We start from the raw sequence: 23,255 nt of genomic DNA, 5'->3' as shown, positions 1-23,255 counted from the left end.
GTGGCATTGAGTGCAGTATAGAATTCCTTCCAGGGTAAAGAATATGTGACATTTTTTAATGTTTACTGGTTATTGATTTTCTTATGAATAGTGATTATAATTTTTTTTTGTCAGTGAAATGAGGTTAACAAAAGGGGATTGTGTATTTTTGTATCTGAGATATCTTGAGTAAGGGGTGATCATTTAGTTTAATTTTAATATTTTTTTTTTTAAATAGTCTCCTCAGGAGTCCCCTCTTAGAGCTGGCTCCAGCCCTCCAAACAGCACAGGAAGCACCGTAGACAGCGATAGCTGGGATTCCAGATTCCATGACGTCTCCTCGGCTGGGGTTTTGCCGATCAAAAGCGAAGAAGCTTTGGGGAGCTAAAACATGACTGCTCCTACCCCTCCATGCTGAAGCGCTCCAAGCTCAGCAGCTTCCTCTTGGACCGGAAGAAACTGGACAAAATAAAGAAAAAGAAAAAGATGAAGAAAAAGGAGCAACAAGTTGCAAAAGAGGAAGAATACATGAAAGCCATTATAAAAATAGAGCCAGAGGACTCATCGCCGGAAGAGAGCATGCCCGCTCCAGTCCTAGACCATGCACTGGACCTAAAAATGTCCCTAAAGCAAGAGTCCCCAGACCCAGTATTTGAGAGTTGTAATAATAGTATGGACAGTGCCTCCATCACCATGACCTCTGACGACGCAGAGGAAATAAAGACGAGTACTCAGAGGTGAACCTGGGCAAGCGAACGGTCATACGGCAGGGAAAGCAGGTGGTGTTCCGGGACGAAGACGGCACAGGGAATGATGAGGACATCATGGTGGATTCAGGTAAGATTGCTCATAGGTGGGATTGGCTATACCAGGTAACTAACAACATATCTTGCACCACCCTCAACCACCATTAATTGGCATAATTACACTTGTTTGCTCAGTGTTATACCGAAGCCTAATTTAGTGGCCGTTCCATTAATAGATTTATTGCACTGCCATGTTATGGATATTATCAGTCCAGTGCAAAATGGCTGCCACTGCTTACAGCTGTGTCTTTCAGATTATTCTCTTTTGGTTTGTAAACAGATGTATTACTTAAAAGCAGGAAATGTGATGGTATTGAATGCCTAAACTCAGATGTTAAATCTATGGTTTCGATTTGCCCACAGACATTTTGTAAGGTACCAGTGCAATTTTTATGAAGAGGTAGATTATCAAATCTGTAGTGTATCTTGTCAGATATTGCCTGTATTCCTAGGCATTTATCAAGCTACCGCCTCATGTACATAATCACCTCAGCCACAAAATGGCTGCCCACATTTAGCCAACCCTTGTGTATCAAAGGTAGCAAGCAGTTGCCCCTGGCAACCACCAGCCTACATTTTCCATTGTAGGCTAGAAAGTGCATAATGTTTGTTTCCTCTGGTCTGGTTCTGTGAGGTTTGGATTAATAATTGGTAGCTTTGAGCTGGTAATTCACCATGGATTTGCAAGAAGTTATTTTGCCGGTGTGGCTCATAGGATTTGTCAAGTCAGACGAGTAACTTTCCTAGAAATGCATTACTGCTGGTGAAATGATTGCCAGAGTCTGGCAACTGATAGTGTGGCGTTATTATATACCTGTCTATGATATGGGATGTGAAAATATTTTTAACCCATATTTCTCATAAAGTGGTTGCAAACAAAATGGCTGCCTGTCCTGTGGCCTTCGGTAACTTTTGTAAAAATCCTGCCAAACGGGACTCTCCAGACCGTTGTGTAGCATATTAAAATCTACCTTCACTGTTTAGGGGCTGTGGCTACTCTGCTACTTATCATCAAGCTTGGGCCTCAGTGCAGGCGGCCATTTGTTGCTCTAGCAACAGTCGGCAAACAGGTTAACAAAAGCTGTCTTCCGTTCTAGACTAACAGAAATGATGGATTATCAAATGCTGATTCAAATGGAAATTATTTTGGCAGTATGAGCAAATTTTTAGGCGACGGGTCACTTGAGTGGACAAAGCGCAAGGCCCTGTAGCCATCTTTAAAATGTGCTATTCTGTCTACTGGTAAAATTATTCTGTTCCTCTACGGGTAATATCTGATAATCCAGAATTTATAAAAGTTTTTTCAAATAGTAGAGCATAGTACATCACATGCCTATACAGTTGTCAGGTCCTAACCCAGTCTTTGTCTCCTGTTGCTTGGCCTTACCACCCAGCATGCCAATGAAGGCCCCGGGAATTTTCCTAATCCCTTATGACAGCTCGTGGCCAGCAACATTTTATGTCCCGCTTTAATTTCACAGAGCCCATTTTGGATAAGAATCTGCACGTTTGTACAGCGGGGGCTTATCCTCCCAATCAGCCAACCTTTATATTCAGAAAAATTATTATTTTTGCTTCTATTCTTCCCTGTTAAGATGCAGTAATCATCAACGCCTCCATAGGCGGAAGTTTCTTCAGATTATGGAATTTAATTACACTGATGGATTGGGGTTTATGTCATGTTCATGGTGTCACTGGCATAAAGGAAACCATAGGGGAGAATTAATGAAACTGCCTAAAAGATAAACTGCCTTGTTGCCTATAGCAACCAATCACGGCGTGACTTTTTAATTTTCTATAGTGCTCTTAAAAAATTAAAAATGCAATGTGATTGGCTGCTGGGCAACAAAAGGCATTTTTATTTTAGACCGTTATAATGAATGTGTGATGGTTGTGTCTGTGTTGCAGACCACAAACCATGGACACCTCGCAGCCCGGTGTGGACCCATTGACTGGGGACATATCCTATCTTTTTCCAGAGCAGAGGCTTCCATGTCCTTCCCATTCCATGCAGCAAAAGATATGTCCTGTCTTTAGCCGCATCTTGTGGTTCACGGGCCCATTGGAGTGAATAGGTCCGCACCACTATGCAGAGTGCACATGCCCCGTGCCCGCGTTTTGCAGTCCACAACACGGACACAGCCATCCCACAGTTGTTTCATGCAGCCGAGGTCTTGGTGCCCTTTCCCAATTTCCTAAGCTGCCGTCTTGAAGCTATTGTTCTGTTATGAGCCAGCCAAGAAAGTAACTCTATGTATTTGATGTCTGACTGTTGTGCTCTTTTGCAGATGACGAATCTTGGCATCTTGTCACTTGTTTCTGCATGAAGCCATTCGCTGGTCGACCGATGATCGAGTGCAACGAATGCAATACCTGGATTCACCTGTCCTGTGCCAAAATCCGCAAGTCCAATGTTCCAGAAATCTACGTTTGCCAAAAGTGCCGAGACACCAAATTTGACATCCGACGATCAAACCGCTCACGTATGGGATGTAGGAAGCTGTTCTTGGACTGAAAAAAACAAACAAAAAACTAATAGCTGAACAGCCATTGTGTGCACCGGGACTCAGCGGAAGAAGCACATAGGGCTGCACTACTGCGCATAGAAAACCATTATCGTTTCAATAAACTACATTTGTTTTCCGTGGATGCGCACATTGACAGACTAGCAACTAATATTTTTATGTTGGCCATCTTTGCCTGCGTGAAATCTGGCCACAGAAAAGAACTGTTTTATTGCGACGAGTTCTCGTGAACACCCGGCAGCACTGGGGTTAAATGTCCACATAGCAACTTTTAGCCCTTTCCTGGCGAGACCAAAATAATAAAAAAAAATTGTTAAAAATTTAACGTTTATCTAAATGCTGCGGTTTGACGGTAATATTTTTCTAGTTCTAAAATTCTTTCAGTATGAAAGACTTAGGTGGAAGTTGAAGTTGTTTTTACATTTAGTTTTTTTGGGCTCCTACACACACACAGGCCGGATTGTTGTACAGAAATATAAAACATTTCAATAAATGTTATTTTCCCTCATAGGTGGTCAGTTATATTTACGGATTTTTTTTATTTTTTTAATATTTTTTTTTTGTTTGTTTTGTAAATGTTTTGGAGGTTTATCATCTTAGAAGGCTAAATTCACCCTCATGTTAAAGGGTTTCTCCAGGCTTTTAAACAAGTCCGGCAACCTTCTGATCTATTGTTGGAAGGTCAGTACTTAGCCATCCATTAGGCCACTGATTCCCCAGTCTCCTCTGCGTGCTCATACTGGCTGCAGGCTCTTCTGCTCACGTCCCGACTGGATATGTTCCATTTACAGTATGCAACTGAACAGAGACTCAGGGAACAGATCCAGTCTGAGCTCAGCAGAATCGGAAGCCCGATGGAGGCGTCGGGTACTGACCAGACTGTTTTCCCACAACAGGTCAGAAGAACTGCCAAATTTTTAAACATAATAAATGTCACACATACACCTGGAAATATATCTACCTCTGTCCATAATATTTCATTCACAGAAGGTGTTAAGAGAAAGGGGATTGGGGGGAGGGGAATAGTGACGTTAAATACGTTCTTAATTCCAATCCTTCTTTTCAGTAGCGGCAGACACTTTTCCTGCTAGACCATCAGTTGACATCCTTTCAGTCACCATGGACTGGATGTCCAGTAACTTCTAAAGGCTAATGTTGTCCCGAGGAAATTCCTCTCCTTGACTGTGAAAAATCTGTCAAAACAGAAAAAAAAAAGTACAAATTAACAATTTTAAGGGGCAATTTAAGCTATGGCTGTAGGTGTCAGCCATTTTGTTTGTGAAATCTCTGACACACTCGTATCTGAGATATGACCACAAAATGGCCGACATCTACTGAGAACTCCTGCAGTTGTCCAAGAAGTGTTGCATTCCCACAAACCTGAGACGGATAATACATAATCAATAGAAATTGAACTACTGTTCCCAGCACAATATTGGGGGGGGGGGGGGGAGATATACTAGGATTTTTTTGGTCCCATTTACCTAATGACATGAGCCTGGATTAATAAAAGAACACGTGGGTTAAGTTCTAGGAACTAAACCAGGCCACCATCGTTACGCGGAGGCGGAATGGCAGTCATATTGCACAATTTACATTTAATTGACTGAACCTTTGATATTTGGCACAAGTATTGTGGTGTGAGTAGCAGCCAGTGAGATTCAGTCTAGTAGTACAAGGTAAAGGAACACATTTGATTAGTTGTTCTAGTTGACAATTTTTTTCAAATGTTGTTTTTTTTTTTGGGGGGGGGGGGGGGGGGGGGGGAGAATGTCACAGAAAATGTAACTACTTTCCTTCCCACCCCCCACTTTATAATAATAAGGCAATAAGCAGATATTTTTTTTTATCCCGACTTGTATAAAATGGTGTACAGTCTACCTATTGGCTAATAGAAGGAAAGTTAGCCGCAGCAGCTGCAGAACAGCTCAGTTATGCAAAAACTTTAAATTACTTTACCATTTAAACCCTTTGCTGCCTTTTTTTTTGCAAACTATGACACAATTTTTTTTCCATCACTATTATTGGACACATTTTTTTTGTTGAAGACTTAAAGTATGTACTTCAAAGTAAGAGCATTATGTGAAATTTTAAACCCGTTCTTTTTCAAAAGAGACCAAAACAAGGTTGTGAACTATATGGTAATTGTCTTCTACACACACCTTTGTGTATATTTGTCTGCCTATTGTGTGGAAACGGTAATGTGTCCTAATGTTTTATTTTCTGTAAGGCTACAGAGGGGCTTGTATATCATCACAAGTTCGTAGAAACAGCGCCCCTAACTATAGAAATTAGATATTTGAATTATTTTTTTTTTAAATAGTCTCGTAACCAAACACTGAAAACTATTGTAACGTTGGTACTAAACCGCCCTACTTTATCCTACATTCATTTGTACAATGGCACTATCTAAAGTCTGCATCTTTGGCACAGTTTTATGGGGTTAGTCTTACTTGTCAGTTGTGCACTTATTTTATTTGTTTTCTTACATGTTCACTTATTACTTTCAAAGCAACAGAGCCAATAGCACCCAGTGTACATGAATATATTTCCAAGTCAGAAGAGATTGTCTGTCTAGAAAACGTAAAAATTTTTTTTTTAAATAATTACCGTACATAGATATTTTTTTATTTTTTATTTTTTTTTATTGGAGTGTGCTGGTCATGACTTGCTCATTTCTGTCTTTTAGGGTGTTTGGTCTTGCATTGTTTAAAGTTACTCTCAGTAATATTCCCGATATCGACATTGGAGGTATTTGTATATATAAATATATCTATCTCGGTTTAGTTTTTTTGTTTTGTTCAATAAGACTGAGAGAAACATTGAACATGCTTCATAGAGCACAGACTGGAAAACATTATGTGATGTACAAGACTTGTGTATTTGCAAGGAAGATGTTTCTGTGAAACTCTGTACATTTGTAAATAAATATATCAATATTTTAACTTCAACGGGCATTCATAATTTAATTCTATATGTCAAGAAATAACACATTTATCATGGTGATTTGGCTATGGCACACATAAAAAAAATGCCAGAAAAAGCTTCTTTTGCACACTACGGGGGAAATGTATCCAAATCTGGTTTAAAGTAGAACTGGCTAAGTTGCCCATAGCAACCAATCAGATTCCACCATTCCTTTCCAAAGGAGCTCTAGAAAAATGAAAGATGTAATTGATTTCGATGGGCAACAAGTTTTTTTAATTTTATACCGGTTTTAATAAATTTCCCCCTATGGGCCCCATTTGTCAAAACTCTCTTGCTCTCTCTCTCTAAGGCCTCATGCACATGACCGTTGGGCCGCCACATGGGGTCCGCGATCCGCATTCCGGCGGTACACTACTTTTTGTGGTGCAGCGGCACGGACAGAAAACCCACAGAAGCGCCGACCTTTCGGATTGCGGACCCATTCAAGTGAATGGGTCCTCATCCGTGATGCGGCGTTCACATGGCAGGTGCCCATGTATTCTAGAACCGCTGTTTGCTGCCTCATTGAAATGAATAACTGATTTACAGTCGCAGAAATTCTGCAACAAGATCTGCAGTGTGTGAAGGCACCCTTAAAGTAAAATGCCTTAGTTGCCCGTAGCAACCAATCGGAGCTTAGCGTTCATTTTTTGAGCAATTTTAGAAAATAAAATGTACTTTGGGCGAAAAAAGCAATTTTCATTTAGACAGTTTTCAGAAATCTAGAACATTGTGTTTTACCACTCTTTTTTTTTTTTTTTTTTTTTTTTTTTTTTTTTTTTTACCCCTTTAGAGATGGTGATGGCAGAACAGCAAGAGCTCCAGCATGCTGCAATTTTGAAAAGAAGCAAGAAAGGCTAAAACTTTTTAGTAGCAGTTCCTGCATTTCATATTTCCCATAGACCTTCAGCCATGGGGCTGGCGTTTTTGCTGTTGCTGCAAAAAAAAAAAAAATGCAGGTGATAAAAATGCAGAAAAATGGCACAAAATGCGTTAAAGCACCCTTACAAAAAAACAATACCCCATGCCAAAATATGAATAGAGAAACACACTTCAGTTGTTTGCATACTATTAGGGTATATTCATATGTAGCAGATGTATTGCACACATTTCTGCAACTGTTCCATTATCTTGAATAAATCCATGCACATGTCGCAGAAAAGAACCGTAAGGGAGTAGTCACACTGCGGATTTTGCAGAATATTCCACAACAGAAAATCGGTTCCGTTCACCTGAATGGGACTTGCAGAAATTCACGTGTTGCTGCCCCATTCAAATGAAAGGAACTGATTTTCGGTCGTGGAAAATTCTGCAACAAAATCCGCAGCATGTGAAGGCACATAGGGTACACGATGCAATAAACGAAAGACCCAACTGGTTCTACCTCATCCAAGGGGTCTCTGGCGCGTCGGCGTGATGTCCTCTGGATCCGGAACAAGGTCCCTGTGGTGATAAAGCAAAATAATAATTACATAAGGATGGGATGGTGACTGTACCTGGTAAATACCTATGTGGGGGCGCTGTGCTGGCCCTGTAAGACCGAGCCATCCCAATGTATAATAGGTTAATCTAGGGCATTTCCCCTTACCGCTACCACCCAGTACTCCTAGTGGCCCCTCATTGTAGTAATGCCCACCTTTGTGCCCTTCACAGTAGGTATGCCCAGTTTGTGCCCCCTCACAGAGTTATGTCTTCCTTGTGCCGCCCCCCCCCCCCCAAAAAAAAACCCCCCCACAAATACTTAACTGCATCCATGATGACACACACACACTTACATTAATGTAATGTGCCTGGTTCACCAGCAGGTGGCAGAAAATATGGCAGAGCTGCAGTTAGGTAGAATGGAGCTTTCCATTCTTACCCCTCCCCTGGAGAGAAGTGGGCAAGCCCCACTTCCTGCAGGAAGGGTGGGTCCCAGTTTCTAGTCAGTTAGTTCTAGGTTACACACTGCTTGGGGAAGGTGTGCAGGGCACATTTCTGCTGGACGTGCCCCTCGCCAGCCAGAGCATCCTAAGCTCTGCTGGCCATGGAGGCCAAATCTTAAAGCCTCAGAAGCCAGGAGCATAGTTCCCTGGCATAACTTAACACTGGGTTCACACCTGAGCGTTTTACAGCGCGTTGAAACGCGCTGTAAAACGCTCAACACCTGAAAACCAATGCTTCCCTATGGCCCTGGTTCACACTTGAGCGTTTTACAGCGCGTTTGAACGCGCTGAAAAACACCCTACGCTCAAAAAAGTTATTGAGCTTCTTTGGGGCGTTTTGTCGCGTGTTCCCGTACATAGACTTTCGGGAACGCGCGACAACGGGCGTTCGCTTGTCTCTGTATGCGCGATTGTAAACGCCCGTACAATCGCGCATACAGAGCGCTCCTTTCAGAACGCTCAGGTGTGAACCCAGCGTTGGAGTCAGACTACAGAGAGAAGGTGCAGCAGATAGAAGAATCTGAGTCATGCAGTCAGCCTGTCAGTACAGCAGAGCCAGAGAGAAACATATGTAGCAGAGTTGAGTTTGCCTGCCAGTTTAATGCTAAAGCCTGTTGGGACAAAGATAAAGCTTGAAGATTGTTTCTGATGAATGTTTATTTAAGTAAAGCTGCTGTTCAACTACATACAAGGTCTGGACTCAATATTTCTTTCAAAGCCCTCAATTATTCCCCCTATTTATTGCTTTGGAGCCAAAGCCTGGGGTCCAGCCGTAACTAGGTAGGAGCACCGTGACACACATAAAGGGACATTTTAGGCCGCACTATACCACTCAGCATTCCTACACCTGGGTTGCAATTCATAGAGGGGGGCCCTAGGGGAGTCGTCCGTTGCACTCCCACAACCAGCAGTGCGATGTGCGGCCTGTGGGGGGAACGTCTGAACTCAGAAGAACAGTGAAGCAGGGAATAGCTGGGTGGGTGCGCCCCTCCCTAGCCCCCAGCATGTGCCCCGTCTGCATCCCCTCGCTACGCCCCTTATGCAACTACAGGATAAATTTACAATAAAGAAAATAAATGTTTAACTGTGGTGAAACAGGCTTGATCTACTATAGTGGCAGACCATGCGACTGCTGTGGGGCCCAGGGCAAGAGGGGGCCCAGTTGGGATCATCCCCTCTTCTACTGTGGGTGAAAACTTGGTCAGGACTCTCCCCTCTAACGGAAGAACTAAGAGCATATGAGGCAGTGAAAAAAATGGCCCAAGGGTCATTAAAAGGGGTTTAGGTGGAAACCCTTCTGTCCTGTGTGGGAGGACTAGTTTGATGGTTGCTACGGGGCCCTTACTATTCTATGTATGCCACTGATAGCACCTCGTAAATCGAAAGTGATCTTTTTTAGTTTTTTTTGTTAAAGGCCTAGAAAAACTTGGCACTCCTATTCACGAGTTTGTTTGAAATTGCAGTTCCATTCCAGTGATGTCAAGGGAACAGCTACAATATCTCACACAACCCCTTTAAGATATAATGAAGCTGTAATGAGAAAAGTAAAATAAAACATTATTTGGGAGATTTAGCAACCAATCACCGCACAGCTTTTATTTTGTGTTCTACAGTTGAAAAATATAACCTACTCATTGGTTGGTTGCTGCAGATGTTTTTTCTCTTAGGCTATTTTCTTAATTTGCCTCACATTTCTTTTATAGTTAGGGCTCATGCACACAAACGTATTTTCCTCCCGTGTCTGTTCCGTTATTGTTCAGTATGTGGAACTATTCATTTTAATGGGTCCGCAAAAAAAAACAAAAAAACTGAAGTTATTCCGTATGCATTCCATTTCCGTAGGTCCTTACTTCCATTCTGCAAAAAAATAGAACTTGTCCTATTAAAATATGGAATGCACGCGGATGTTATCCGTATTTTTTGAGGACCACAAAGTACATACAGTTGTGTATATGAGTCCTTATTCTGAGACTACTGAGGTTCATGGCTAGGATTCAGTCTGTAAAGAGAGGCTTAAAAAAGTAAAAAAAACAAACCTGTAGCTAGTGACAACTTTTCCAACCACAACAACATGCAATAATTGATAGTGTTTAAATGGCAACTTTACTCTGATTTAGGCCTCATGCACACGACCGTTGTGTGCATCCGCGTCCATTCTGTCATTTTTCACAGTTTAGACCTTGGTGCAATAAAATTAGGGCTGTTTCACACGAGCGGATGCCGTGCGTGGCATCCGCTCCGTGAAAGAGTGCCAAGACCCGATGCAGACTGCAGAGGCACGGAGCATTAACATGACTGATAACGCTCCGTGCCTCTCTGTGAGATAAAGTTGTCACTGTGATTTCGTAGTAAAGAGGTCACAGAGAGGCACGGAGCGTTATCAGTCATGTTACTGCTCCGTGCCTCTGCAGTCTGCATCGGGTCTTGGCTGTCATTCACGGAGCGGATGCCACGCACGGCATCTTCTCGTGTGAAACAGCCCTTACACTTTTCATTAACCTTCCTTTTTTTCCCCGTCAGGCAAAAAAAAAGGAAGACGCAAGGAAACACAACTGAAGCAAAATCGGACACTGACCACTGAAGCCAAATCACTGACAGTGAAAAAACACTGTCGTGTGCATGAGGCCTTACACCCTAATGGAAGAGGCAGAGCCGAACAGAGTAGGGCACATTTACTAAGACTGTCTCTTTACGTCGGTCTTAATTTCCTCCTTGTGCTGCCCTAAGATTCTATGGAAATCCTTGTGCCTGGCGATAAAACTACGCCAGCCCCTGTTCTGTTTCCAGGCGTAAATGTTAGTAAATTTGCTGGGACTGGAGTCCAGACCCCTGACACCCGCCCCATCCTGCCCAACTGGTGAACACAGAGCAAAACTTGCTGTGCAACAAATTATCGTTGCACGGCCGGTTAAAAAGGGGACTTTTGACTAAAATAGTCACGAGTGCCTTAATAAATGTGCCCTGGTGTTCTTTGAATGCCTGTCCCATGCACGTCCTACTAATGTTCTGACCGTGGGCACAAAGGCAGTATGCCGGAGTCCCACCATGGTGTCATTGAGTCATTTAGTTCTGTCACACTCCCCCCCCCCCCCCCCTTTTTGTGCTTGTTTTCTGCCATTTATTTTTCAGCTAATCTGAGGTGATTTAAGGAAGAGCTGTGATTGGTTCCTCGTTTCCTACCTGTTACTGGGGTACCTGTTTTCTGCCTCTTTCTGATTGGCTGCTCTAACACCTGAAGCAGGAAATTCAAGTATTTAAGGAGGTGTTTGGCGGGTCTGGAGCCTTGTCCATTGCCGAACCTGGAAGAGAGAAGACGTCGCGCCGCCCCCGCCCTCCCGCATTTACAAGTGGCGGTCCGGAATTAGAGGAGGATTAGTCACCTAGCTTTGCTGGGGGGGACAATTGTGGACATTACTGATAGTTTATTGGTTATTTATTAATTTATTAAATGATTTATTGATGATTTCATGATTAATATTTTTTTTTTAACAAAGATGTTTATTAGTATTGCGTCATGATCACAAAAAGAAAGATGACAATACAATATCATTCAGCGAAATCACATACCATGCGATACATCTTAGTTCAAGATAGACAACACAATACTATGCATTTTTCCCTTTTATTTCCCCATCCCCCCCTCCCCCCCCCCCCCCCCCCCCCCCCCCCCGCAATCCAACCAAATAACATACTAATATCAAATCAAAGCGAACCTGTCAAGGGCACATACACACACCTCTCTGGGCGTTAACTGGGTCGTCTCCGCCAGTAACATTCCTGTCCCTATACCCCTTTGTCTCTTCTAGCTAGTCCCGTCTCATATCTCTACCGATCACAGACCTTAAGCTTACCAAGCCTTCCCTTAATATCTTCCTGCAGGTACCAAGCTGTTAGGGCGAACGGTCTCATAATCCTAGCTAGTTCTGCCTCTCCCATGAAGTTCAACATGAATTTTTTCCATGCCTTATACAGTTTCTTCCCGGCTTCCTCCTTTCTACCTATTGCTACTAGCCACTCCAATTGCAGCATATGCTTTAGGCGTCTCAACAGTTCCGCCTTTGATGGTACCCCTGCCTCAAGCCATGCCGACAACAAACATCTCTTAGCTTCCAGAACTATCCTATGTCCCATTGCTGTGAGGCTTTCATTCCGCGCCGGTGCACCGTCAGTTGGCTCCACCTTTTGTCTGGCATGTAGCATTACCAATTGGATGTCGAGTTCCCCCTCAAAATTACTGCCCTCTCGCAGGACCGACCTCACCATTCTCCAATAATCCTCTAATTTTGAGCAGCTCCACAGCCCATGCAGCAGATCAGTTTTGGGGGTGGAACATCTAGGACATGCTACTATCCTATCCGGCTTTGTACTAATGCTCGGCAAGTCAAAACCATACAAGGCAAAATGAATGATTTTAAAGTGAGTCTCTCTCATTGTTTCATTTACCACCGACCTGTGCAAAGCTGCTATACCGTTTCTCACGGTAGGGTAAACCTCCTCTTGATCTAATTTGTCCCCCCATCTCCCGAATATTCCCTTGGCGAAAGTGTCTTCCCAAAGGCTCCGCAGACCACCATATAAAAGCGATATGGATTGCCTATTGCCAGAGGTGATGAATGTGTCAAATTTATTCCTAGCCCATTCGCCCGCCATATTGATAGCCAGGCTCCTACAATAATGCATGACTTGTAAATAAGGGAACAAATCAGATCTCGACAGCCCCCACTTATCAATTAGTTCCTGTAGAGTCGCCCATCTATTTTCCTGAACATGGAACAAGTCGCCTACCGTCTTAACTCCCTTGATTTTCCACTCCCGGAACGACTTCTCCGACTGACCTGGCTTGAAGGCCGGATTATTGTGTAGAGGGAGATGTTTCGATATCTGATACGGCAACCTATACACCTTTCTAAGATTCTTCCACGCTATAATGGAATCCCGTAGTATTATTGAGCATCTAGCTAGGCGTGGCAGTTTAGGTAGTTTGGTATGGACTAATGCCCTCAAATCCCAGGGAGCCGCCAACTGCTTTTCTAACCTCAAGTTAGAGTAATGGGAAGTCTCATTGAACCAGTCCAGCAGGTGTCTACTCAAGCAGGCCAAATTATATCCCCTAATGTCAGGTACATTTAGCCCTCCAAATTCCCTTCTCAATTTCAGCTTCCTCAATGAGACCCTTGGTTTTTTACCTTTCCAGATGAATTTTATAAAACATCCCTCCAAATTCCTCACATCCATGTGCCTTAGGAGTATAGGTATGGTCTGGAGTGGATACATCAATTTGGATAGTTCACACTTTGACATGTTTACTTTGTATCCAGAGTACTTCCCGAAACTCTCCAATGCCCTAAAGACATTATCTATCTGTCCCTTTGGCCTTGACATAAATAGAATAATATTTCAAAAAGAGGTAAAGATAGTAGGGCACACCACCACTTGATGTCAAACGGATATTTATTATAACATATACTGTCTAGAACATATAAAATACAATCAAATACGGTAAAATTGTTAAAATATAAATACTAAAATATAGTCATCAATACAAATCAAAATGTAAGTAAATGGATTCGGCTACGGCCGCAAATTTCCTTATATGATGGTAACTTCAATACATGTCTTTGAGGATTACAATTTAATCCTATAATTAATTCCAATGCTGTTTAAAAAGTCACTTGTATCTATGTGTTTTAACACTGAATTGTGGCAATTTAAGACTTATAAGCACTTTAAAGAAGGGATCGGTGAAGTTGCACTTTATGGAAAAGAACATTCGTCTTTACGCTGAGTCTTTTATTTCCTGGTGAAAGTTAACCCTGCACACTGTGAACAAACAACGCAGAGGGCATATACTTCCAGGTGACCTGTGAGACGATACAACCAATTCACAATCACCGAGGATCCCGCAAGTCTACACTTCATCTTTTTCTGCCGCAGCCTATAAGAGACTCTCACTGTACGTGGGACGCCACGAGTGATAAGGAAGCCGGCATTATCTAAAAATAGTGAGTAAAACCACTCCGGTAGAAGTCTTCTTTTTTCTGCGGCATTGCCACAATTCAGTGTTAAAACACATAGATACAAGTGACTTTTTAAACAGCATTGGAATTAATTATAGGATTAAATTGTAATCCTCAAAGACATGTATTGAAGTTACCATCATATAAGGAAATTTGCGGCCGTAGCCGAATCCATTTACTTACATTTTGATTTGTATTGATGACTATATTTTAGTATTTATATTTTAACAATTTTACCGTATTTGATTGTATTTTATATGTTCTAGACAGTATATGTTATAATAAATATCCGTTTGACATCAAGTGGTGGTGTGCCCTACTATCTTTACCTCTTTTTGAAATATTTTTTAAAGGATTGGGTGAATCCTTTTTGTAGGTGCACCCTTTCATTGCCTGAGCAGTAGGTGAGCCCTCTCCAAGTACTTGAAATAAATAGAATAATATCGTCGGCAAACAATGCCGCCTTCACTTGCGACTTACCGACTCTAATCCCTTCAAACAGGTCAGACTTGCACAACTCTCTGGCCAGGGGCTCTAACGCCAGATTAAATAATAATGGGGAAAGAGGGCACCCCTGCCGAGTCCCCTTTTGCAGGTCGAATGGTTTGGATAAGTAGCCCTGTGTATAAACCCTTGCCTGTGGCCTGCGGTACATCTGTGACAGTACTCCCCGAAAGGCTCCTGTAATCTCCATTTTATCCAGGACCGCCTCCAGCCATGCCCACCTAACATTGTCAAACGCTTTCTCAGCATCTAGAGTGAGCATGGCTGGAGTCTCTCCCTCCTCCGGATCATGTTGTACCCTATCCATAACGGTAAGGACTGTTCTAATGTTCGTCACCGCCGCCCGACCCTGGATGAAACCCACCTGCTCCTGTCCTATCAAAGATGGCATTATTTTAGCCAAGCGGTCTGCAATAACCTTGGACAAGATCTTTGCGTCCACATTTATCAGAGAAATGGGTCTATAGGAACCTGGTAGCAAGGGGTCTTTCTCAGGTTTAGGCAACAACTTGATGTAGGAGAGGTTAGTTCCATCCAGGGTCGCCGTGCCCCTAATCACGTCATTGTACACCTCCAGCAACACCGGTAGGAGTTGAACACACAAGGCCTTGTAGTACTCACCAGTGTAGCCGTCAGGTCCAGGAGCCTTAGAGTTACCCAGCCCCTTTATCACTCCCTGCAATTCTGTCTCTGTGACCTCTGCATTCAAAGCCTGTCGTTGTTCCTCAGTCATCTTAGGTAATCTATTTCTGTCAAGGAGAGTGCTACCCAAGTCAACACCTTCTCCATCTTTATACAAATTTTCATAATAACGCCCCAAAATAGAATTAATTTCTGCCGGGTTATGTATGGTGTTCCCTGCTGAATTTTTTAAGCTATTTATATACTGCGGTTGCCTCAAACCTTTCGCAGATTGGCTAAAAGTCTCCCTGACTTGTTGCCATATTTAAACATCTTAGCCTCAAATTCAGAACTCCGTAATAATTCTTTCTCCCTCATGCACTGCTCAAAACTTAGACGTTCCTCCATCCACCTTTTCCTATTTGAGTCCGTGGGATCTAGTTTAAACTCTGTATATGACATCCCCACTCTTTGGCTCGCCATTTCCAGCTGAACTTGAGCCTTCTTTTTAAGACCTGTCAGGTACCCCATGATTCTACCTCTCAACACTACCTTAGAAGCGTTCCAGAAAAGGCTTGGCGTGTCCAAATGATTAGCATTATCCGCTTTATATTCCTCCCACCAAATAGAGAGCTTTTCCAGGAACTCTTCCCTTGCGCAGAGCTGCGAGGGGAATCTCCATATGAAGTCAGGGCCTCTAGGGAAATCATCCCTCACCACTATTGTCACCGGTGCATGGTCCGAGATCACTAAGTCTCCTATATCAGATGATTCTACCCTATGTACCATGTTGTGGGTCACCAATAAATAATCTATGCGAGACCAGGAGTTTTGGGAGTATGAATAAAAAGTAAAACTACTGTCATCAGGATGGGCTTGACGCCAGACATCTACCAATCCACCACCCACTAACAACTGCTGCAGCGATTTATCCTGGGAAGTCTCCCCTCCTAATCTTCCTTCATGTCTCTTCCTATCCACCACCCCATTTAGAACCGCGTTAAAATCACCTCCAACTACCTTGTTTACGCATGCGTCACCTATCAGTCTCAACTCCAGGGCCTTTAGGAAGGCAGGATTCCCTGTGTTAGGGCAGTATACATTGTGCAAACTATATTGCGTATTCTGCACTTGTATCACAGCATGTACCCATCTCCCCTGCGAATCGGCATCTTGAGATATAATCTGGCAGTTCAATTGCTTATTGATAAGCGTTATTACCCCCGCTTTCCGATTGAGTGACGGGGACCCAAGAACTCTCCCTACCCACAACTTTTTCATTCTGTCAAAATCATGCGTCTCAAGATGGGTCTCCTGTAAGAAAACCACATCTGGCTTAAGTTTCTTAAGGTGTCTTAGAACCATCCACCTTTTCTGGGGTGATCTCAACCCTTTGATATTCCACGATATCACCTTCATGTCCGTCCCCTGGATTTTCTGTTCCTGTTTTTTTTTTTTTTTTCTGCTTTCTTCTTTTATTTTATTTTTTTATTATTTATTTTTTTATATTCGTTATATATCCCGCAGATATATGCTATCACAACCTACCGAGTCCGGGGTCCACGTCACTCACCGAAAGCGCCCAGAGAGGTCCCCTGTAAACAGGCGAACAAACAGACAAATGTTAGATAACCAACAATTTTGTGACACTGCCACTAACTTTTAACTTCCCTATCCCCCTCCTCCTCTAACACAACCCCTCCAACACCTATAGGAAACTTCCCTTTTTTTCTGGGTTGCGGGTAACCTTCCACCAAGCTATCTAGGAAAAAAAAACATTCCTGCTGTAACCCCTTGAGGTCTCCCCGTTAAACATATTAGGCTTCCACCCGTATCCATCTACCCTGCATCAGGTATCATCCGCCTCACACATGCATTTTCATTGACATAGCACGCAACACCGGGCACTAGCATAACTTAGCAGGTAAAACCATAACCCTCTGCAACCCAACATATTGACAGAACAGTGCTGTCCTTTTTAACCAGCAGATATACCAGTCTCGCGTGCACTTTGAGATCTCTTACAGACCCCCTATTGATTAGCTGGGAAACGTGAGTCATCTCCCCAGGTGGGGATCCTCTCTCCGGCCGGAGGATCTTCGTCCCCTAGCCCCAGGCTCCGGAGAATCTCCTCCTCTCTCCCTTCTTCGTTCCCGATCTCTTGTGTCCTCCACTCTTGATGAGCCTCTTCCTCTCCTCTCGTCAGCTCCCTCTTGCTCTCCTGGACTCTGTATGGATTTAATCCATTCTTCTGCTGCAGTCGGATCATGGTAAATCGTGCTTGACCCATTAGGATGCAACACCCTCAGCTTTGCCGGGTATTGTAGCTGGAACCTGCGTCCCTTTTGATGCAGCAAAGTGCAGACGTGACTAAAGTCCCTCCTCTTCCTAGCCACAGCTGCAGAGTAGTCACCAAAAAGTAAAACAGAGTGTCCCAGCAGCTTTAATGGGCCTTTCTTAGCCCTATATGCTCTCAGCAAGGCTTCCTTGTCACAATAGTCCAGGAATTTCATTATAACCTGACGCGGCCTAGGGCCTTGGCTTCTAGACGGACCCATCCGGTCCCGCTGATCCTCTAGAGCTGGGCCAATTCTGTGGGCTCTTTCCACTTTACAGCGCCCTTCCAATCCCAGAGCCCTGGGTAGATCCTTTTCACAGATATCCAGCAGAGTCTGCGGTTTAAAATTTTCGGGTAGCCCCAACAGTCTCAAATTGCTCCTTCTGGACCGATTTTCCAGGTCCTCTACCCGATCATACAGAATCATATTCTGCTTTGAGAGCTCATTTATTTTTTGAGTATAAGCAGCTGATTCGTTCTCAGCCCTAGACACTCTCTGCTCAAGTTCCTCCAGCCTCAGATCATGCTGGGCGACCGCCTCATGCAACTGCTGTAACGAGGCAGACAAAGTGATGGTGAGTGTTTCTCTGATATCAGGGGCTAAATGCCTGGCCACCTCTATGGACAATTTCTTGTAATCAATGTCCATCGAGGAATTCAGCTGGGCAACTTGCTCCTCGTTCTTACCGCTTTCTAGCAGCACTTGCGTCAGCGGGGATGGAGTAGAGGGGCGCACTTCCGCCATCTTGTCGAGCATGTCCACAACGGCTCTGCCCTGTCCTCTGGAGATCCTCCTTTTGCCGCTCCGTAACAAGTATCGGTCCATAAACCTATGGACACTGGAAGTTCAGGGGCCAGGTCGCACCTGTCTCAGCCCCCTCCTGCCGATTTTAGATGAGCGGGATCTAGTTTATGGTGAGAAGGTCCCGGAGCTCCTTCACGCTGCCGCCCGCATCCCAGCGCCGAAACCGGAAGTCATGATTAATATTTTATGTAACCCTTAATAAAGGACCGTGGCCATTTTGCACCATATTTAAGTGGTTGTCGTTATTTCTTTATATGTTATATTGTTTTATTGCTCATATGGCACCAAACACTAGACATAAGTATAGGAAAGTTACCCATAGGAAATGGAGTCCAGCTGTAATTTCCAAAGGCCCTCTGGAGAACAAAGATGAAACTCTTATTGGTTGCTATGGGTAACTGCTCCACTTTTCCTATGCATAAATTTGGTTGAATTTGCTCATCAGTTCTGTATTGAAATGGTTCCTAACCTGTCTCCATAGAAAGGTAAATATAAAGTACGGCTTACATTTGCAGTGAAATTATTTGGATTACACTGTTCTTTACAACCGTACTCTACCCCTCAGTTGTTAAGTGGTTGTCAGGAGATGCAAGAGGAGCAGATCACTGCTGCGGCCAGTGATTGGATGCAGTGGCGTCAAACCGGGGACCCAAGCGGAGAAGCAGAGGCCGGAGAGCGCAGGAGCCAGTATCGGGAAGCAGGTCTGTCCAGGAAGGGGCGTTTTCCAAAAAAACCCACCAAATGTGCACAACCCCTTTAAGGCCCCCCTACACATTAATGTATTGTCAGCTGCACCCACTGGTTCATCCAACAGTTTAATGTGTATCAGGAGCTCCCAACTCTCCATGACTGATGATGTGGGGGGACAGAAGGATCCAGGAGATAAGCTGCTGCCAGACACCTCTGCTCTCTCCCTTTTGAATCCACATACATGTTCGGCTAAACTAACGTGTATGTGTATGGAGGAGTCAGGAGAGAGAGCTGCCCATCATACAATGGTTCGGCAGGCAGCTACTGAACGCGTATGGTAGCTTTTAGTCACACTGACATTATCACCTCCCACCCCTCTTCTAATTACCGTCCTTTAAAAAAAAAAATGTTCGATCATGCGAGTATAATCGGATAGTTAGGCTCTTTGATGTAGTTACCCCTGAAAGCTCCGGGATCAGAGGCCTTAGAGTGCTGACTGGTACTACAGAGAAGACTGGTGTAAGGCTACATGCACACGACCATGCCGTTTTTTGTGGTCCGCAAACCGCGGATCCGCAAAAAACGGAAGCCGTCCGTGTGCCTTCCGCAATTTGCGGAACGGGCGGCCCATTGTAGACATGCCTATTCTTGTCCGAAAAAACGGACAAGAATAGGACATCCTATATTTTTTTTGTGGAGCCACGGAACGGTGCAACGGACCCAAACAATGGCCGTGTGCATGAGGCCTAAAGTTGTGTGGCGCCATAATACATAATACCGCCTGTATTTCAATAAGTGGAACCATACATCTCAGAATATGCAATCTGAAAAAATATATATATATTCTCTCAGTACAATATTATGAGGGTAGAATATGGATGGTGTTGTATAGAAGCACCATATGGCAGCACATGAAGCGTAATCTCAGCAGGCAAAAGCATGCTATTTATTATGATTGCAATGATTAGGATTGGTACGGCGGTGCTGAAAAAGAGGGGTTTTGGAGCAGAAGTATAACTTTTTTTTTGCTATTCTGATACCTTCCATACCTGTTATAATTATGTTTAAAGGGGTTATCCCAGAAAAGATAATGATGACTTATCCTCAGGATAGGTCATCATTATCATATCAGTGAGGGTCCAAGTTCCAGCATCCCCGCTGATCAGCTGTTTTAGAGAGCCGCTGTGATCACCGAAACTATGGTAAGCAATGCAGGCTTCCGTCAGCTTTCTAAGGACAGCGCCGTACGTCGTATAGTGGCAGTATGTGGTATTGCAGCTCAGCCCTATTGACTTGAATGGGACTGAGCTGTAACTAGGCCACGTTACCGATGTACAGTGACATCATTGGCCAAGGAGGAGGCTGCGGTGCTCAAGGCTTCTTCTAAGAGCTGATCGGCAGGGGTCCCGGATGTCTGATGGATACTGATGACCTATCCTGAGGATAATGCCTCTTGCACACGACCGTATGCCCTCCGAGACATACGGTCTATGAGCGGGCCATATGTCCCGGAGCGGCATTGATCTTGCGCACGGGAGTACACAGCATCATAGATTACAATGATGCTGTGCACGTCAGGCTGCCCGCGGTGCTATTGTCCCGCACTCATATTTGCACGTATATATTTCGGAGGGCATGCGGTCGTGGGCAAGAGGCCTAAGTCATAAATATATTTTCCTGGATAACCCCTTTAAACTCAGACAACCCCTTTAACCATCTCCCATCTCGCTAACGCCGATCGGTGTCAATGCTACGGCTCTGCCAGGTCACACTAACGCCAATCGGCATCATCTCGCGAGACGCAAGATTTCCTGTGAACGCGCGCACACAGGAGCGCGCGTTCACAGGAACCGGAGGTAAACTAGCTGATCTACAGCCTGCCAGCGGCGATCATAGAAACATAGAATGTGTCGGCAGATAAGAACCATTTGGCCCATCTAGTCTGCCCAATATACTAAATACTATGGATAGCCCCTGGCCCTATCTTATATGAAGGATGGCCTTATGCCTATCCCATGCATGCTTAAACTCCTCCACTGTATTTGCAGCTACCACTTCTGCAGGAAGGCTATTCCATGCATCCACTACTCTCTCAGTAAAGTAATACTTCCTGATATTACTTTTAAACCTTTGCCCCTCTAATTTAAAACTATGTCCTCTTGTAACAGTTTTTCTTCTTTTAAATATTCTTAACCTCTTTTACCTTGTTGATTCCCTTTATGTATTTAAAAGTTTCTATCATATCCCCTCTGTCTCGTCTTTCTTCCAAGCTATACATGTTAAGGTCCTTTAATCTTTCCTGGTAAGTTTTATCCTGCAATCCATGTACCAGTTTAGTAGCTCTTCTCTGAACTCTCTCCAAAGTATCAATATCCTTCTGGAGATATGGTCTCCAGTACTGAGCACAATACTCCAAATGAGGTCTCACTAGTGCTCTGTAGAGCGGCATGAGCACCTCCCTCTTTCTACTGGTAATTCCTCTTGCTATACACCCAAGCATTCTGCTAGCATTTCCTGCTGCTCTGTGACATTGTCTGCCTACCTTTAAGTCTTCTGAAATAATGATCCCTAAATCCCTTTCCTCAGATACTGAGGTTAGGACTGTATCACTGATTTTATATTCTGCTCTTGGGTTTTTACGTCCCAGGTGCATTATCTTGCACTTATCAACATTAAATTTTAGTTGCCAGATTTTTGACCATTCCTCTAGTTTTCCTAAGTCCTTTTCCATTTGGTGTATTCCTCCAGGAACATCAACCCTGTTACAAATCTTTGTGTCATCAGCAAAAAGACACACCTTACCATTGAGGCCTTCTGCAATTTCGCTGATAAAGATATTAAACAATATGGGTCCCAGAACAGATCCCTGAGGTACCCCACTGGTAACAAGACCTTGGTCTGAATATACTCCATTGACTACAACCCTCTGTTGCCTGTCCCTCAGCCACTGCCTAATCCATTCAACAATATGGGAGTCCAAGCCCAATGACTGCACTTTATTGATAAGCCTTCTATGTGGGACAGTATCAAAAGCCTTACTAAAGTCTAGATAAGCGATGTCTACTGCACCTCCTCCATCTATTATTTTAGTCACCCAATCAAAAAAATCAATAAGATTAGTTTGACATGATCTCCCTGAAGTAAACCCATGCTGTTTTTCATCTTTCAATCCATGGGATTTTAGATGGTCCACAATCCTCTCCTTAAGTATGGTTTCCATTAATTTCCCCACTATTGATGTCAGGCTTACTGGCCTATAGTTGCCCGATTCCTCCTACTACCTTTCTTGTGAATGGGCACAACATTTGCTAATTTCCAATCTTCTGGGACGACTCCTGTTGCCAGTGATTGGTTAAATAAATCTGTTAATGGTTTTGCTAGTTCACCGCTGAGCTCTTTTAATAGCTTTGGGTGTATCCCATCAGGCCCCTGTGACTTATTTGTATTAATTTTAGACAGTTGACTTAGAACCTCTTCCTCTGTAAAGACACATGCGTCAAAAGATTCATTAGTCTTCTTTCCTAACTGAGGTCCTTCTCCTTCATTTTCCTTTGTAAAAACTGAACAGAAGTATTCATTGAGGCAGTCAGCTAGTTCTTTATCTTCTTCCATATACCTTCCTTCTTTAGTTTTTAATTTGGTAATTCCTTGTTTTAGTTTCCTTTTTTCATTTATGTATCTGAAGAATGCCTTATCGCCTTTTTTCCCTGACTGAGCTAATTTCTCTTCTGCCTGTGCTTTAGAAGCTCTTATAACTTGTTTGGCCTCTCTCTGCCTAATCTTATAAATTTGTCTGTCATCCTCGTTTTTTTTTTTTTTATAATTCCTAAATGCTATCTTTTTGTTTTTAATGATTTTGGCCACTTCTGCTGAGTACCACAGTGGTCTCTTCCTTTTTTTGCTTTTACTGACAAGCCTAATGCAATTTTCTGTTGCCTTCAATAGTGCCACTTTTAAGTAGTCCCATTTCTCCTGGACTCCAATGAAACTGTTCCAGTCTGATAGGGACTCGTATACCACTAATCTAATTTTAGAAAAGTCAGTTTTTCTAAAATCTAAAACTTTTGTTTTTGTGTGG

General features: G+C 43.4%; 1 pseudogene; it reads left to right on the top strand.

Moving 5' to 3' along the window:
* The first annotated feature begins 217 nt into the window (after positions 1-217).
* LOC122923803 lies at positions 218-4,152 on the top strand (annotated as a pseudogene).
* The last annotated feature ends 19,103 nt before the right edge of the window (positions 4,153-23,255 follow it).

The sequence above is a fragment of the Bufo gargarizans genome, unplaced genomic scaffold (assembly GCF_014858855.1).
Source record: "Bufo gargarizans isolate SCDJY-AF-19 unplaced genomic scaffold, ASM1485885v1 original_scaffold_1944_pilon, whole genome shotgun sequence".
Lineage (NCBI taxonomy): Eukaryota > Metazoa > Chordata > Amphibia > Anura > Bufonidae > Bufo > Bufo gargarizans.
The sequence above is the reverse complement of the archived record's forward strand: the minus strand, read 5'-3'. Positions and strand labels throughout refer to the sequence as shown.